Source organism: Gobius niger (genome assembly GCF_951799975.1).
Source record: "Gobius niger genome assembly, chromosome: 21".
Lineage (NCBI taxonomy): Eukaryota > Metazoa > Chordata > Actinopteri > Gobiiformes > Gobiidae > Gobius > Gobius niger.
In genome coordinates, this window is record NC_136872.1 from 22457931 (window position 1) to 22472581 (window position 14651).

A 14651-nucleotide genomic window follows, 5' to 3' on the forward strand; every position below is an offset into this window, starting at 1 on the left:
TTGGATTTTTCATCACATTTTTGTTGCTTTTTTGTTTTGCTTTTTCCCCACATTTTTGTGGCTTTTTCGTCACGTTTTTGTGGCTTTTTCATGACGTTTTTGAAGCTGTTTTGTTGCTTTTTTTTGTCACCTTTTCGTGGCTTTTTCATCACGTTTTTTTGCTCTCTTATGGCTTCCCTCTTCAGCCATGTTTCTGTTGCTTTTATGGTGTGGTATTGTTGCTTCTCCAGCATGTTTTTATTGCTGCTTCGCCACTTTGTTGACCTTTTCAATTGCACTTTTTATCCTCGTTTTTCTCGCCATTTTGCCGCTTTTTCCAAGACGCTCGTAGATTTGGGTAAAGCCAAACTGGGAAAAAAAACAAGTGCTCGGTTACGCCGGGGGTCAGAGCTCAATGCCCTATAGCTACTGTGTTCACTGTCGAGCTGAGCACTTACATGTGTGTTTGATGTTTTACAATAGTTTATAGCCTTCCTGCAATGTGGCTTTAAAACAAGTAAATGCACTTTAAAACACTTCATCATCATCATCATCATCATCATCATCATCATCATCATCACTGGCACAAAACGAAGAGTAGGAGTTAGTTAGAGGCACAAAGACACGCTTCAACTCCTAAACAACCCGGAGCAGCACTACCTCGTGACGACACCAGGTGGAAACAGAGGCGGAAATAAAACATTTGATCTGGCTTTGGAACTCTTTCGCTTCTACATTTTTATCCCATTTTAGCCCCACGTTTTGTTTTTTCTTGTTCCCCTCTCTCCACACAGCTTCAATCCCCAGCGCGCTCGCTCCGTCGCGTGGACCCATCATGACCATTTATAGCCGACGCGCTTTGGGCAGCAGCAGCGGCGGCGCAGAGATCCACATGGAGACCTGTTAGAGCGCGCGCAGGAGGAGGAGAGGAGGAGTAGGAAAAAGAGAGAGAAGGGCTGCCCGGGCTCTGGCGCAGCAGCTGTACCTCCACGCGCAGCAGCGGCAAGCAGCAGCGGCAGACGCAGCGCGAGGGATGCCCGGGAAGGCGCCTCCTGCGTCCGTACCTCTCCCCGCGAATCACCTGTGGATCCGTCGCACGATACGACACCTCTTCTGAAGTCAAGGGAGAGGAAAAAAAGACAACAAGAAACGCTGGGGGAGAGGGAGGTGGGAAAATCCCGCGATAAATTGTGAGAGGAACAGACGGACAGACACGCGAAGGGAGAGAACCCGATCAGGACTAAAACAGATCATCTCTTTGGAGGCGAGAGAATTATTTTTGTGTGTGTTTTTTTTTTTTTTTTTTTCCTTTTTTACGGCAGGGACGAAGATCTCCGCCACAAACCAGGTAAGAAACCGAGCGAGGAGCGTGTTTACTCTTTGAAATCGTCATAAAAGCAAATAAAAAAAAGGCGCGCGTGAACACCTGTCAGCATCCATAATTGATTAATTAACTCCGTAGCCCCTCGTGATGACTCCCGAGAACCGACGCTGTTGCCCACGTTTGTACTCGGATCGTTTTTGGCAAATGTGTGTGGGGGGGGGGGACGTGTAATGTTGGGGGGGGGGTTTGTGAAGCAGGCTGATGTGGAAATGCTGCGTGTGGGTTTTGAGGCGCACTTGAGACGTGATCTCTTGGACGTTTCTGTGAGATCTGAGGCTGCTGTTTCAAAAATCGTGGCTCATCGTTGAAAACCCAGAAAACACTGGAGAATGTGGAGGGAAACATCTTCTTCGTTGTTGTTGTTATGATTGCTTTAACCCCTGGAAGACCCCCGGGCACTGCAGTTGTATGGATCCACATTGACTTATTGACTGTGGCACGAGCCTAAAGCCGGATTGGGCTCTTAGTTTTGTCTTAAATGAGCCGCACATTCACCGACTCGTGCTCCACATAGTCTTTAACAGGTGATTTAGTATTTTTGGGAAATGGAAGCCATATTTCTGGAACATCAAGTGCGATTAGAAGTTCAAATGGGAGCTTTATTGCTGTGGAAATGAAAGTTGTTCCTCATAGAGAGAGACCGATGATGCATAAACACATCCAATACTTTCCACTGACTTTCTATCGGATATCGTCCTCAAAGTAAGTGCGTATGCTGACTGGCTTAGGGGACTGGCTGCGTTCACATGGTCCCAAAAATCAGTGTAGAAATCAGATAACGCAATAATCTGATCTGATGCGTTTACGTTCACTTCCGAAATCGGAGACTCCAAAACCCCGGGTTCTACATGAGCCTCTGTCCATACGAAGTCTAGCTGAGGACCAAATACAAAGATGTTTTATCAATCCGGTGTATCGTCCATACATAAACCAACATTTTCCAAACTCGGTCCCTGAGTGGAAAGATCTCAAAACGCCGTTTACGTGGCGCCGTCATTACAACGTCTCCACAACTTTGACTAAAACAATGACATCATAGCTCCAGAGTCTGTGATCCATAATCTACTGACCTTATAATGAGTTTTCCTCATGGGTCTATGATGGTTTGACTCCGCTCCTCTTTGCTCCACTGCCGTCCACAAGCCACAGGTGACAAGTAGAAAAACAGAGTCAGTGTTTTTGGACTGACAGTAAAAGTCACTCACAGGTTTTTCTGCTTTTACGTCTGAAGAATAAACTCAATTCCTCGTCTCTTCTGTAGATCCTAAAGCCATCAGTCAGTTTCATTTTCACTGTTTACATTCCACAAAGGTTTACTGCACATGCGCCTTTACATCTTTTATCTGTGTTAGCGTCACAGCGCCTCACACAGGCCTGGAGGATGAATCACATCGTTTTCACAGAGCTGAGTCGATCCATGTGGACCCACACATTTACTGAGCTGCTTCAGGCTTACAAAGAAAGTGTTTTGTCTTTGTGTGGATATCGTCTTAGAGCGACTGATTGTCTCCACCCCTCGATTCAGTCAGACTCACCTGGAGAACCAGGTGGAGGATGATTACGCCTCTGTATTTGGACTTGGAGTCAAAGCGCTGTCCATGTAGCGTTATGTGTTGTTTTTGGTAGCCGGGCAGCACATTTACTCTACAAACTCATTTGAGATTTATTTCATGGATAACTTTTGTGATTATATATTTCTCAATTTTTCTTTAAAAAAATGCCTTTTGTATTTTCATGCGGCACGGTGGCGCAGCGGTTAGCGCTCACGCCTCACAGGAAGAAGGTTCCGGGTTCGATTCCCACCTGGACTGGGCCTTTCTGTGTGGAGCTTGCATGTTCTCCCCGTGCCTGCGTAGGTTTTCTCCGGGTACTCTGGTTTCCCCTACCACTAAAAACATGTACAATAGATCCCCCTCTGGGGCCAGGACTCCCCTGAAAAAGAGATTCTTAATCTCAGTGGGACTATCCTGGTTAAATAAAGGTCAATCATAAAAAAAATAAAAAAAATTACATCTTTCAATCGTTGTCTTTTTTAATTGATTTTGGCCTTTTATCCTAGTTAGTATGTAGCCTGGCTTCCGTATATCGAATAGCGCATCATCGTCTTGCCGCCCCCCCCTCGTTCTGTGATTGGTTCCCAAATCCATTCGAAAATTTCGGCCATGGTTCCCAGGCTGCTGTGCAGTTCGAAATGATTCGAGCGCACACAGCAGTCTGGCGTTAGCCAGGTTAGTTAGTATGAAAGATCAGGAGGAAATCAGATTATATGAATATGAGATCACATGTCTCATCAATAATCCGAGAACTCCAGAAATCAGATTATGATCAGATTTTTGGTCTCCATGTAAACGTATCCACTGACTAAAGAGAGAGTAGTACAGCAGTGGTTTTCAAACTTTTTACTCAAAAGTACCACCTGAAAATATTACCTCCATGTTCTTCCAAGCAGCAGCAGGCCTAGATCAAGACCAAATCAGGAATCAGACTGATCTAGGACATGCATTGATCTGAATTGGACTAAGTGATGACTAAACTGGATGCAAACTATGTCTAAAACAGAAAACGTCTCGCTGAAAGGCATTACTGAAGCATTAAGGAAGTTATCTCTTGTTAAAAAGTACCACTGGTTTATAGCAATACAGATAGGACTTCCCTTTGTATTGCTTTGCTCTTGTATTGCAGTGCTATTGATATTACATGAATAGATTATAATTTAATCGATAACTTGGCGCGTTGGCCTCGGCACATCAGCAAAAATAAACGAGTTATGGGCAGGTGAATCCTTAAAATCTATCATCAGTCGATTTAAGACGGAGAACGTAAACACTTTTTTGCAGCTGTTTTCTCGTGTAATCATCTTTACATGGCCTTCGCAAGTCGCTCCGGTGATGCAACGAGTCCTTGGTGTCTAGAGACTGTAATTACGTTGTAAATGGTCATAGCGAGAACCAAAAATAGCTTCCATTATCTTGAAATAGTAAACAAAACCAAACAATAAACCCTGGGGAATCATTTAATCCACACTTGTGCTCATTAGGTGTAGCTTGGCACCACTAGAGGGAGTGGTTTGCTGTTTAACATGTAAAAGTTTGGAGGATGTTTTTAGCCCTCCATGTCTCCATCCATTATCCGGACGTTGTTGTATCAAATTTAGTTGATTTTAATTTGATGAAAACAACTCTTCCCCCTCACATTTATGTAACCAAACTGTCAGGATGTTGGATCTTATTTCTAGTCGTCCCTTTAGTTTGTTTCTATTTGTTCCTTTTGTGATGAAGGTTTGTTTTGGTCTTTATGTTTGGGTATCGATTAGGGCTGAAAGATACATCGGTATCGAATCGATATTGAGATATAAACATTCAAAACATTAAAATAGAAAAAAGCAAGATATAAATTATTTAGATTTTTATCAATGAATCTGCACTTTTTTGTATTATGTTTTTATTTTTCTGAAAAATGCTTGGTTTTCACCTAATCCATAGTTATATCATATTGTATCGATATCGAGATATCTGGCATGAATATCAAGATGTTAAATTTTGTCCATAGCGTTCAGCCCTAGAATCGATTCGGATTTCCCAAATCGATGCGATTCACTTTGACTGGTTTTCGATGCAGTTAAGGATATCATGCAGTACCAATTTTACTTGAGTATTAGTGGAAGACATTCTCAGCAGAACTAATGCTGCAAATAGTGGAAACTAACTCTAACTTGGTACAAATATAAAACTATGAATAACTACATTCAGAATTAGGGATGTAACGATATTGATGATATTGACGATATTGCGATATTGCGATATTGCGATATTGCGATATTGCGGTAGTAAAAGTGCCTTGACATTAGGGCTGGGACGATCCACTTTTATCACGATCCGATACATATCACAATACTCGGGCCGATCCGATACATTTTGCGATATAGTAAGTAATTATGATCAGTTATATGTTTGCCTTAAAATGTGTAAAAAGTCATGTGTATAAAGTTATAAACCAAATGCCATTTGACACTTACTGAAGTGTTAACATTGAAAAGTGCAAAACACAGTATTGAAAGTATTGCGATACTTGATAAAGTATTGATTCTTGATAAAGTATTGATATTTGGTATTGCAGCACAAAGTATTGCGATCCAAGTCCGATCCGATTTTTTGTCCCAGCCCTGCTTGATATCGTCGTGGTCATGTTACAATATCGAAAGGGCAGGTATCAAGAATAAGCAGCCTCCCGTGCAAGAGCGCATGTAAACTACATAGACCTTTGCGCTGCGTCGCCACAAGAACCGTTGTTTCAGCCAATAGGAGTGCTCGCTGCACGCTGTCCACACACGGCGAACAGAGAACGCGGATCCTGATAAAAACACCTCCGCAGTTGAGATTGTGCAAACCCCTGCAGCTTTTAAGTCAGATGTGAGGAGCGGTTTGGTTTCACCGTGTCATAAAACACTAAAGGAGTGAGACAGTGAACCATATGCACAAGAACTGCCAAACTATGAGCATCAAGTGAAATCATCTGACAACTCATCACCCCGAAAAGTTGAGGTCTGTTTTTATTTGCCGAGCACATTCATTGATTTGACACATTTCATACAGTGAGCAGCGTTTTATGCTGTCATGATCCATAGATAAAACAATAAATGTCCTGGTGATTGGCAAAAGCAGATTCAATGTTTTTGTCATTATCATCATACACACAATCCCGTGAGCCTCTCCACAATATCGCAATAAATATTGTACCGTGAGATCAATATCGAAATCGTATCGTACAGTGAGATCAGGCGATTCAAAGGAAAATCAATTCAGATTAGGGTTGTGCCGATGGACGATGTCATCGTCCATCGGCGATGGATGAGCAACATCACGATGTAGAGCCACCATCGTGATGCCACGCCCCCTCCTGTCAAAAACACGCACTGGTCTTCTGTAGGCCTTGCAAACCTACAAACTTTGCAGGGATTGCACTGTAAATGAAATCACTGATGTAACTAATATGCGCGCTAGCGTCAGTAGCCTGCCAGAAGCCACGATGTGTTAGCCGTAACGTAAAGACGCAGCTGCTCTGTTTATGACGCGCGGGGCTCTCTCTCTCTCTCTCTCTCTGCAGCTGAGAGTTTAACAGCGCGTGGTTTTGTTTTGCTTTGCTGCGTATTGAAACTTAAACCGTTTTAAAATGAGATGGCGCTCACATCGGAGCTAGATGAGCGCGCGGATTATTTTCACGAAGGACTGAGAGAGGAAAGAGAGGAGAGAAAGAGGCGATGCAGGAGTTAAGAGGTTAGAGCACACGGACCGGGCGGCGCGTGGAGCGGCTTCAAAAACGTAGCTACGACGCAAACATCAAAATATTGTCCCGTTCACCCACTGTTTCTTAAACATTACGTTAAAATTGAGCAAATGCAAATAATAATCTCCGATTTACATTTGTATTAGTGTGATAAGAGCCTTGGTATTGAGGAGTTGACGCTCTGAATAAGTACACGGTACACGGTAGCGCAGCGGTTAGCGCTTGTGCTTCACAGCTAGAAGGTCCGGGTTCGATTCCCACCAGGGACGGGGCCTTTCTGTGTGGAGTTTGTATGTTCTCCCCGTGTCTGCGTAGGTTTCCTCCGGGTACTCCGGTTTCCCCTACCACTAAAAACATGCACAATAGGCCAGGATGAATTTGAGTGTGTTTGTGAGTGCGCATGGGGGACGACGGATGGAAATTAGCCTAAGGCTACAATCCGGTGTGGCTTGTTTACATGCATGAGACCCATGTATGTTCATTAACATGCACTGTCCCGACCAAATCAATGAATAAGTCGTTCTCCTCTCAGACTTTGCGCACAAGTTTTACCACATTTCTTTTGCAAAAGTCGTGTCCGTGACTCTGTTCAAATCATGTTTAGTTTAGATCCATTTATCCTGCAATCTCACATTTTCCTAGCATACATAGTAATATGCAGCATATAAAGGCTATGCAAATGTCTTTAAAAAAAATGCTTATAATGAGAAATGGACGATATCATCGTCCATCACGATGGTTCACTGTAAACATCGTCAACGGCCAATTAAGGGGACATCGCCCAACCCTAATTCAGATCAATGAATCAATCCAGCTCTGGTCTTTATGCATCATTTCAAATTAACTTTATGTTCAGCTTTAATCAGCAAAAACATTATGTTCAAAAATCGAAAACACATCATTGAGCTGCACTTTGACATAGATTTTAAGACATACTGTTTTGGATTAGGATTCCTGTTTTGGTTAAAGTGAGGAATAATACTGGTCCCTGTTGCAAGTCTTTATGTTTGCATTTTAGGATAAGTACCACAGAAGTGCTGATCTAACATATTTGTAATGCCCAAGTTGTTTAATGATCTCTTTGTTTATGCAGAGCCTGTCTCATGTAGCCAAGACTATTAAGCCCAGTGAAATGACCTGGAGTTGCATTCTTCTGACATCTTGCCGTGCTTAATTGGAGCCCTCATTTTTGGAAGCGCGTTGCACCTTCTCGCAATTATTCGGGGCAAAAGATCCAGGCAGCATTCATGTATTCCCGAAAACAAAGTTCAGAAACAGGGCTTTGCTTCCCTTGCGCTGTGACAGGTCGGTCATTTTAAAAAGCAGCGGTGGCTCGTACGGTGTGAAATGGGAGTGTTCTTAAGTGTCCAAAATCAAGCCTGTATAAATGGCCAGGAGATACATTTTGTGTTTTTTTTTTTTGGCAGGCATCAACTTCATACCCTCCTGGTTAACGACTGCCAAACGAATTTGTTAAATCGACCAGGGGTCCCCTTTTTGGCAGGAGTCAACCTTACCTCATCCCTTCATTGTCATACTTTTTATGCCATACTGACAACAACAACTGCCAAACCATCTTGTTTTATCGGCCATTTTTTGGCCAGTTTTTGGTGGGACTCTATCTATCTATCTATCTATCTATCTATCTATCTAGGATACAGATGGCATCTCTGGAATCGTCCATATATGGTCATGTTTGAAGCAGTTGAGGGGAAAATAATGAGGAGAAAAACTTTCTATAATTATTCAAAAACTGCTTAACAAATGCTGAATTTCTAGTGGTTCAACAGCCCATAAATAACGGAGAATGCGAACTGATAGTTCAGTAGAAGCGGAAAAACGGCAGTCATAGCTAGTGTTAGCATGTAGCATAATGAAGCATCACGTTAGCATTCTCCGCTATTTAAGGGCTGTTGAACCACTAGAAAACTAGAGTCCTAATCATAGAAAGATTTCTCCTCTTTATTTTTCCCCTCAACTGCTTCAAACATGACCATATATGGACGATTCCAGAGATGCCGTCTGTATCCGTCCCCAGGCCTTTTATCCCTAGGCCTTGGATGGATGGATGGAGGGAGGGAGGGAGGGAGGGAGGGAGGGAGGGAGGGAGGGAGGGAGGGAGGGAGGGAGGGAGGGAGGGAGGGATGGAGGGAGGGAGGGAGGGAGGGAGGGATGGATGGATGGATGGATGGATGGATGGATGGATGGAAGTTCAGCAGCTCCATATCAACACAAAATACAAACACATACAGGTATAAGACATTTCACAAAGACATGACACACTTTGATTTTATGAGTTTAGCTCCTCTTTAGTTTCAGGATAGACTGATGGACAAAGGAGTTCCTCAATCTGACCGCGGGATGCATTTTTCAGCGGAAATCTTCTTTATTCAATTGGCCGGGGGATTCTTTGGAAGGCGACATGGATTTGTGCGACCCAGCTATCCCAAGTTGAAGACCTGTGAAATGAGTTGTGCAGGAGAAAGGTATTGTTTGGATGTTGAGGCAATAGATTGTGCATGACTCGGTAAACGCTCCTGCTTTATCAAAACAAAGACTGAGACGCAAAACGACCGAATGTTACTGTCAAATCTCTCAAATTTCTGAAGACGAGGAAAGGGCTCCAGTTTAGTTCGTGGGACATTTGTTTGAACCAATCCAAATACCAAGGTTATCAAATATCTCTTGTTTGCTTTCATCACCGTCAGCCCTGCTTCGTTCTGAGCTGCTGCCTTTAGTGCGGCGCTGGTGCTGGTGGTGGGTGGATGTATCGAGCTCCACGGGCCGCGGCGGAGGGAGAGGCTGGAGGAGCTCTGAGCTGTGCCCAGATTGAGTGGAGGAGAGGTGGGCTGCGTCAGTGCGCCTCCGTGGGCTGCGAGGAGAGAGAGAAACCCTGTGTCTAGGGAGAGAGAGGTCAGCTGCAGGCTGTTCACATCTTGAAGGTACACGCTTTTGTAACAACATCCTTTATGCGTGGACGAAATAAATAATACAGCTGAGATTAGACTGACGTATGAACGGCGAACACTAATTACATGGATTTCCGGACATGTTCCCGTAAGTTCCCGTTCAGATCAAGGGATATCTCTCTGCGCAGGACATTGTGTTCCCTGAGTGACGACAGCTTTGCGTTTGGCTAATTGCAACCATTCAGTTTGAGTTGTCTGTTTATCTCCAATGGCTAGAAAATGGGAAAAATGTACAGTGGGAAGACAAAGTGAGTACACCATTGTCTGCCTTAATTGGTCACTGAATCTGATCTTTGTTAAAATCACAAGAATGATTAAACAGTGCCTGCTTAAACTAATACCACCCAAACATTTACATTTGATCGTATTTTTATTGGCCATAACATGTAAACATTCACAGGACAGGGAGGAATAAGTAAGTACACCTTCTGAATCTCACTGAACTACAGCAGTTTTGTAAAAAGGAATGGTCTAAGATTGATTCTGATCGTTGTAGCGTTTTAATATAGGGGTTCACTTACTTATTCCATGCATGTTGTGAATGTCTTTGATGTTTCTGCAAAATGTCTTGATAAACTTGTGAATTAATTCTTCTATTGATGATATCACGTTGTCCAGACCCTGAGGCAACAAAACAGCCCCTCAACATGATTCTCCTGCACCAGATTTCACCGTGAGGACAGGGTGATGATGTTGATGTGCTGTTCCTTTTTTCCTCCATGCATAACTTTGTGTGTTCCTCCTAAAAAATTCAACTTTGGGTCCATCAGTCCACAGAATGTTTTTCCAGTAGTGCTGTGGAGCATCCAAACCAAAAACATTCTCAAACCAAAGTTGAATAGTTTGGGAGCATCACACAATGTTGTGTGTGGAGGAAAAATGGAACAGCACCAACATCAAAACCCTCTCCTCAGTATGTTGTGTGGCCACTAACCTCCTCACCCCCGCCTTAAAGGAACAGGCCACCGTTTTTCCATACTGTGATGTGTTATTACCTGAGCTTAGATGAGTTCATGTGTACCTGTCTGGTCTTTGTGCCCGTGAAAGAGCTTGATAGCTTCCAACTTCACTCCCGCTTAGAGCTATAGGAATATGTTGGGAGAATCCAAAGGCTAACAACATTGGTTGTTTTGTGTGACTGAGGGCACGCACTAAGACCAGACAGGTACATATCAACTCGTCTAAGCTCAGGTAAGAACATATCACAGTATGGAAAAACGGTGGCCTGTTCCTTTAAGCTTAAGCACATTTTCTTCAAATCTTTCAATTCTTCAGGTATTTATTTAAAAGCTTCTTGCCTGGAGAAGATCTTACAGCCTATAAACCAGTCTAACACTTTTTTTTTTTTTTGTCTCTTTATTTGTGTATTCTTTTGTCACTTTTTTGTTGTGTTATTGTTGCTTTTGTGCACGTTTTTTCGCTCTTTTCGCTTTTTTTGTTGCGTTTTCTTCCTTGTTTTTGCCAGCTTCCTGTGTGTTTGTCCGAGTGATTCCCTGGGTTTGATCTGAAAGTTGCTCCAGTGTCCGGAGTCTTTTACATCTCTCCGCAGATGTCGAGCGTTTTTGCAGCTTTCTTTGTGTTCAGAGAATAAATGAATGAATGAATGAATGAATGAATTCTGAGATGAATAAATAAGTCTGTTGTATTACCCAGCTTTGTTGTTACAGACACTGTCCCTTTTAAACAAGTGGGCGCTTCCTGTTCAGAAGACGGGACAGGCTACCAGGCGGCTTATTATCGTTGAGCGGCTTATTTGTACACAAGCCTTTGCAGTTTTCCCACCCGGAGGAGATACTGTACTAACCAGGCCAGAAAGAGCGGTGGTCCATGACACAGCTCGTAATGCGTCTCTCCCCTTTGAGTGCACTCCACTACGTTTGTGCGTAGCTTTTCTCTGGTGGAAAAGCCTTCGTTTAAGTCGCCCTGACGGTGAAGAACTAATTTCTTCAGCTGGCCTTGAGCTAGCTCCGCTGAGCTGTTAAAGTGTCGTCCCCTCCACACCCCAGTCCTCTTGCAGCAGCTCCAGACGCTCCTTTTTTGTTCATATGAAAAATACTGATGGCTTTTTTGACATGTGTGCGCAACTTGGAGCGGGAGAATAGTCAACAAAAGCCACAGACAAACCATGTGCACTGTCGGTGAAAGGGCTGAAAACTGTGTTCACTCCAGTGTTTAAAAGCTGGAACCTTGTAGCCTGTTTATCTACGTTTCCAGAGACTCTTGCTGTAAATGCCCCATGTCTCCAGCGAGCTTTGATTAAGATCTAATACTCCTATGGGACGGTTTCTCTCCAAGGAGCTCGTCCAGCCGTGTTTGCCCGATTATGACGGGGCGGATTGCGATTTTGTGCGTCCACTTCCGAGAAATGTGATGTGAAAAAGCAACTTCAGTGAGTAAATGTGTTATTGTTGTTATTGGGACTAGGGTAACGAAGACTGCAAATATTTAGGAAGCACAGAATCCTTTACAAACGGTGTAGATTGTCATTGACCATCATCCACATGGCCAATTCGATCTTCTGAGTTCAAAACAAAGCAACAGGACATACGTTTTCGAAGTGACCTACACTGGAGTAGGTTTTGTCTTGTCGTATTGCCAATGGAACAAGGACATTCTTACCAGTGTGCTTGTTCCATTGGGCAATTTAGTATCATTTGAAGTGTAAAGGTTAATGGGATCAACCTTGTGTTTCCAGTCGCAGACTCCAGCTAACCTTTTGCTCTTCGTAGGAGCACACTGTCAGATCTAGCAGCTCCAGACCTGGCACATTAAATGGGCTGTCGTGGGCAGGACAGACTCCCGTGGCCAGTGGCGATGAACAGTGTTTTTCCTCCAACCAGACTCTGCGAGGGTCAGGGAGAGGGGTCATGAACATGCGCTTTTGTTTGGGTCACGATATCGCAAGTACGGCTGCGCGAGTGCCGACCCGGGCCACAGAGCTTATAAAAGTCCATAATGCTAGAGGAAGAACACGAGGCAGCACGATGTGAACGAGGAGAAGAATGTGAGGCTGATAGGTAGGGGAGCGGTTAGCGCTCATGTTCCCCAGCTAGAAGGTCCCACGATCGATTCCCACCAAGGACGGGGCATTTCTGTGTGGAGTTTGCATGTTCTCCCCGTATCTGCGTATGTTTCCTCGGGTACTCCGGTTTCCCCTACCATCAAAAACATGTACAATAGTCAAATCCTCCAGCCTGCTGATTCTGACCACCAGCCTGGCTCCACATCTGGAGATGGGTCCCCGGGCGCAGCGCTGCTTCCACTGCTTTTAGTACATGCTTGAATGTAAAACAGCCTATAATTTGTGAAATACAGTCAATTATTTAAAAAAAAGTGTTTAAATACATTTTAACTTGAATTTATAATGTTTTTTTCCACTTAAAGTAGCATAAGAGGCAATAGCTTTATCCATTGGGGGCCCAAGTTGTTTATGTGTCAATTTTGGGGTCCCAGACAAAAAAGTTTGGGAACCCCTGGTCTAGGACACATTTCGCTGTACAGTTGTTGTATAATGACAACTGTACCACGCCTCAGTCGACCTCTTTTTTTTTATATAGATACAGTATAGCCTAAGTGACGCCCTCTCGCCAGTGGTCCAGTCAAATAGGCAAGGCAAGTTTATTTACACCGCATATTTCACAAACATGGTAACTCAATGAGGCTCACAGCACAACAGCAAGATGACGCCTGTCTAAAAAGTAAAAAAAAAAATTCCTCTGAAAGAAAAAAATATTGTGAAAAGCGAGAACGGAAAGTTTGGAGTCTGTAAGTGCTGCTTAAGTGGAGATGTTGTTGCAAGAGTTTAACCTCACTTTGAGAAAATGAGCTTTAAAGTTGAAATGCAATGCGCCATTTTCTGAAGATTCCCCACAGACTTTCTGAAATGACCAATTTGAAATCCGTAGAGTTGTGAAAAAGTATGAGAGCTTTACAACGATACTAAATATGAGCATTTTTGTGTGTGTCTGTTTTAACTTTGACATGAAAAGTAAGATGTGGGAGAAAACCAGCCAAAAACATCCATATTGACCACTGCATGGAAAGTGTTTTCACCTTCCGTGTCTCACCTGAAGTTGTCACACTCCCACACTCGTCCATTACACTCTATGCACCACATACACTACATATCATTTGCAAAAATCACATTGATCTAATCACGTAATATGATCGTTTAGTCAAAGCCCTTGTGTAAATCCCATCTGCTGCGTCTCCTGCGCCACACAGGCTGCTGTTCACAGAAGCGCCGCCTCAGCAGATCCGCTCCGGGCGCCTCCAGATAAAGACGCCGCATTGAACAGGGGAGGCTTTTGGATCCGTACGATTATGCAAATCTACAGCGTCGCAGAATGCACACGCTGCGCTCGTTTCCAGCTCATTCGCTTCGCGGTGAATTCGGTTGTTCGGGTTCACGGAGGTGGATTCAGAGCGAGTGTAAATGCAGCTATTGAGATGAACGGTGCGTCTCGAGATGGCCTTTCTGCTGTGTGGGGTTTGCATGTTACCAGTTTCTCCTTAAAGTGATGGTCTGTAAGTTTAAATGTTTTACAAGTTGAATAGATTGCATTTAAATGACTGCATGAGTCTAAAACTGATCGTAGCGTAATTAATTAAAGATGTTATTTCTAAAGTCCTTCCCTTTGTTGATATCAGACACTAATCAGAATCCCTGGTGCCATGACTTTGACCAATGAGACGAGCTTTTCCTATGACCCAATCAGGAGCCGGGGGGGAGGAGCTTTTGAAAGTTTGTTTACACTCGCCTCATTAAGCAAACTAGGAGAGGCTTTCTGGTTGGGCTGCACAATATATCGCGAAAAATATATCACGATATTAGGTGATGCAATATATGTATCGCAACAAGCCACAATATATCGCAAAATCACTGTTGAAGACACATTTTTTCAAACAGTCCCTAATTTAGTTCAATGTTAGTCTTGTTGTGGTGCTGATATAGTGTTGTTTAAGCCTTGTTATGACACAGATTGCTGAATAACTCAAATGATTGGGTGAAATATCGCAATAATATCATCATCACG

The 14651-nt window shown here is 43.4% G+C and overlaps 1 protein-coding gene across 2 annotated transcripts in view; it reads left to right on the forward strand.

The window, feature by feature from the left end:
• The first annotated feature begins 812 nt into the window (after positions 1-812).
• Positions 813-14651, forward strand: part of trpc5a (transient receptor potential cation channel, subfamily C, member 5a) — a 179824-nt gene continuing 165985 nt past the window's right edge. Inside the window, exon 1 of one of the 2 annotated variants that reach the window (XM_079579880.1) lies at positions 813-1327. The gene's annotated coding sequence lies outside the window, so the exon portion shown is untranslated. Of the gene's footprint in view, positions 1328-9276; positions 9589-14651 lie in introns of those variants that run through there. The other variant, XM_079579881.1, reaches the window with a different exon arrangement.